The sequence below is a fragment of the Euprymna scolopes genome, chromosome 24 (genome assembly GCF_053919585.1).
Source record: "Euprymna scolopes isolate OS-2025 chromosome 24, ASM5391958v1, whole genome shotgun sequence".
NCBI classification, from domain to species: Eukaryota; Metazoa; Mollusca; class Cephalopoda; order Sepiida; family Sepiolidae; genus Euprymna; species Euprymna scolopes.
Window position 1 is genome coordinate 62,994,029 of NC_136505.1, and position 4,765 is coordinate 62,998,793.

The 4,765-nt window shown below is 33.6% G+C and overlaps 1 pseudogene; it reads right to left on the reverse strand.

Annotated features, from left to right (window-relative positions):
* Window positions 1-272: 272 nt before the first annotated feature.
* LOC145246908 (5S ribosomal RNA) lies at window positions 273-390 on the reverse strand (annotated as a pseudogene).
* Window positions 391-4,765: the final 4,375 nt, after the last annotated feature.

A 4,765-nucleotide genomic window follows, 5' to 3' on the forward strand; every position in this document is an offset into this window, starting at 1 on the left:
GGTCTTAGAGTTTGTGGTAGGATAAATCATTAAAAAATATATCAACATAAATTTAACCAAAGTTAAGCGATCATTAAGGTTTTTGCATGTGAATAATACTACTTTTGTGCAACCATACGCTCCCCTGATGATGCCCCCGATTAGTCTCAAGAGATAATAGATACTTCCTGTAACGGTAATTTCGCATTTAATTGTGAGGCAAGTGTTGTGTAATCTCCTACCACACCTTTCCTGAAACGGTGACTGGAAACAATGCCGAGATAAACGTAGAGCACATACAGCACCTAGAATTCCCGAATGGTCACCCATTTTAGTACTGACCAGGCTCAACGTGGTTTAATTTCGGTGACCTTACGAGAACCGGTGTGCCAACGTGATTATACCGTATGCTCCCCCGCTCGACAACAAATACATCTTTTCATCTTCTCTTCTGGTCATGTCGTTGTCTATCACATTGGCGGTTGTTGATGAGTACACACTGGTTCACAAGTACATAAACAAAAAAACAAAAAAATAAATAAATAAACTGAAAACACGAACTCAAGAGATACAAAACTCGAACACAGTCTCCGATACATTTTTATAAATATCAGTTGAGTACTGGATGCGTGTGTGACACCATTAACCTTCTAAACGCTAACGTAAGCATGTTAGTCTTCCGTTGAAGCTGTGTTTGTCAGGTAATGTCAGTTCATATCGATCTGCCCCGAACAACAACAACTTGTGTTTAACTGTCCAAAACTAGCATCTCTTACTAACTGTTGCAAACCCAAGCCTGTCTATAAATTATACATAGCTGTCGTAAACTGTCGCCAAAGCTTATTGTCACTCTTAAAACTTAAGCTAACTTCAAATGCATTAATATCTAGTGTCCAGTATTTTGTTCTGATCATTGTCATATCTTAATTAACAATTCTATTCCAGCTTCCTTTTGTGTGCCTTGGGGAACAACTTCCTTTCGATTGTTTTTCTACTAAGCTTATTCCTTATAACGTTTGTTCTGCTGATCAACCTATTTCCTCGTTTTTTTTCGTTTTTTTTTGTTGGAATTCTTCCTTTATTTCGCTTCTTAAAATTGGGCAGGGACATCGATGCGATCACGCTTTCATGAAAGAAAAGAAAAAAAGAAAACAAGAAATTTACAAACAGTTTCTACACTTTAAGTATACGGGTCAGCAGAGAATGTAATCTAATTTGTTTGTTATACATTATTTGTTGTTTTTATTTTTGTTTTGTTTACGAATTCTCGACTGTTAACTATTCTGGAACTTTGCGAACTGTTGCTTTACAATAAATTATGTCGCTTCAAAGTCAACAAGTATCAGGTTATAAAATAAAGTGGTGCCAGTGAAATGGCGGCGTTAGATAAAATGAAAGAGGGAGAGGTAGAGGAGAGGGAGGGAGGGAGGACAAAGGTGTAGATACAATTTAAACATTTTGATATTTATCGCTTCCGTCAATGTAAGAATAAGAAAAATTACTTGACAAAAGAAGAAAAATGCTTTTCGAAAAATGTCCATTTTTAAAAATTGATGATTAAAAAATATAATAAATCAATAAAGAGAGAATATAAAGATTATAAGAATAAAAAATAAAGAAAAAATAAAACTGTCAGTCTATAAAAGGGGAAAAATTAAAGCAATTGCAAAGACGATCTAAATTTACCAAATGCATTGGGAGATTTATTTTCTGTTGTCTTTGATGCTAATATTTCTTTTCTTTGCGGATTGCTGTGCGATAGTGGCAATGCTAACCTGTACTTACCCACATGGAATTTTCTGTGAGCTTGTTGAATTTGCTTGCATGTATTTAAATACAATCTTCTCCATCGCTTACGATTCGGATACCTAGTATCGAATCTATGCTGTAGTTGTGATCTATCTATCTTATCTATCTATCTATCTATCTATCTGTCTGTCTGTCTTTGTATTTCTCTCTTTATCTATCTCACACGATAATCGTCCTCGCTCCCGTTTCGCATACCTCGTATCAAATCTATACAGTACTAGCAGGTAGAGACGACGTTGTCCGGGATCGAATGGCGATCAACAAATGTTCCCTTCCATACTTTTATTGTTATCGAAATCGGTGAGATCGCCCAATTTTCAATCAAATCGATTGATAGGCTGCTCTAGTTTGGGACACCTTCTCTGCAGTGTACCGAGAGTAAACTTCACATGCCCCCCCCCCGCAGTGACTTCGTCCACAATACATTTTTTTTTTACATAGGCATCACCAGAGGCCACTCAAGGATAAGGGTTAAAGAGTGTACAGTAGAAATTGGACAATATAGTAATCATTAGTCATGAAAATTTGGTAAATTTGATAACTTATATGGAGCGGCTCATCAAGAAATTATTTACGTTAGACTTGAACACAACCATATTGTAGTTAGCCGGGAAGCAGGAAAACGGAAGACAATTCCACAGGCGTGCAGTTCTAAGAAAGAAGCTTTGTTCATGGAATCTACGTTTAGGTTTAGGCACAGATAAAGAGTGGGGGGAATTATTGATAGTGTTTACAGCTAGACGAGTGTTTCTTGTGAAAGTTTGGCGAGGGGGGACCATAGATTGAAGCTCAGTCGAACACTTTCCATGAAAATAACGATACATCAGAGACAAACTCGCAGTCTAATTTGCACTGTAGAGGATCTATTGTTGGTTTTATAAAAGTATCTGTAAATAATGGATTCACTTTAAATTTAAGTTTAAGTTTAAAATGCAAAAGTCAAGTGTAATGCTTCAATTGTACTCTAAACAGAAACATTGATTCGAACACTTTCGAATATCAAGGAACATACTGTTAATTTTACTAAATTATTTTTACATAATCATTTGAATTAAAGTAAACCGTACCAAAGTCGAATATCACGGTTCAATTGTGCTCCAAAAAGAAACATTCGTTTCAAACGCTCCCCTGACTTATAAAAGAATCTAAAAAACGTTTTATAGATTCAGAAAAGCATTAAACATTATTTACAAAGCCATACTAATGAACGGAACTACTGAAAATAAAAATAAAATAAAAATATGTGAATTTACATAGAAACAAAAACCCGCACATACACACGCGAAGTGGCTACATAGTATTCATATAAAAATAAAGATATATCAACTTATATTCAGTTTCCCGGAAGTAACACCGGCGGTGTACATTAAATATGAAATGGAAGGCAATAAGAAACACAAGTTTCTGTGATTTCTAAATACCAGCAAGTTTTTTTTTTACTATTTCTGTTTGATATTCGACTATGATTTTTAGTATTTTGTTCCTTACTAGATTATTATTGTTTGAATTATTTTTTCTTTTTATTGAATAGAAATTATTATATTATGCATTAAAAGTAAATAAAATTTTTCTAACAAATTTATAAATATTTTTTTTCGTTTTGAAAATGATATTCACTACAAAAACTAATATGGCGTTTAATTTCAAAATATTCTAGACTAGCCGAGTGGCGGCCGCTCTTGTTGGTCGTAAAATACACTTAAGTAGGATATTTAAATGCATTCAGATTACGTATTTATTGTACAGTGTCAATTCTGTATTGAATATATATATATATATGTATATATATATATATATATATATATATATATATATATATATATATATATATATATATATATATATATATATGTATATATGTGTAATTTGTATTTGGGGTGGAGAGGGCTCCCATAAGCCGTGGTGAAGGCAACCTTTCTAGGAGAAGAAAATCTCTGATTTAAAAAACCATAAAGCGGAAGACAATTACCTGCATTAAGCTGGTCTGCAGTTTAATTTGTTGCTGGCTATCTTGCTCTTGCTTGTTGCTGGATCTCAACATTTTGAACCGAGAGAGAGACTTAGCTGTCGTACAAAGCTAAGACTCTGTAACATCATCTGTGTATAGATACTCCCTCAGGCATTTGTGCTCATGGATTTTAAATGTCTGAGGGAGTGGCACGCGTCTGACAAGACGTTGCAATCATCATATGTGTAATATATATATATATATATATATATATATATATATATATATATATATATATATGCCAAATGTTAAAAAAAACTTGACTTGGGTGCCATCAGTTAGAATCGAAACCAAAATATTTAGTGCTTCAGCTGCGTCCCCTCATTTAGTGCTCTAACCGCCTTCTCTATGTAGCTAACTCGACGGATAGATAAACGCATTATTTTTAATTAAACAAGTTCTAGTTATGATTGAATATACGCATGCGTAAAACTATGAAATCATGTCGGTAAGTTAAAATAAACATCTTGCATTTCAACTTGTCGACATATTTCTGTGCGCGTTATACATCCATCCGAACAAAGATTTTACTCGTTATAAACCATCCTTGGTGTATGATTACTATTTTCTGTTAATTTTATGTGACCAGTAGTTTAAGAGTTTATCGGTTAAACACACACATACATACATCTACTGCTTTATTTACATGGGTTTGTAAAAGTAGCGTTAGGGATACTTTTTCTATAAGGGAATATCGCCGTTTGTATCTTAACATACAAAAATTATGAAATTTCAGATTAAAAGTTTTCAATAAAATTAATTCAGAATATATGTTTTAGTCTAATGTACAGTAGATGTTTATGGGGAACAGAATTTGCAACCTCTCCTCGCTTTTACATATTATTGACTGCCTCATAATACACATTTTTAATTTATATATAAAATGATCGTATATATATGCGAGAAACTGATGGTCACCATGTGTTATTTATGTTCACTCCAAACAAAGGTATACTGCCACTGAAACGT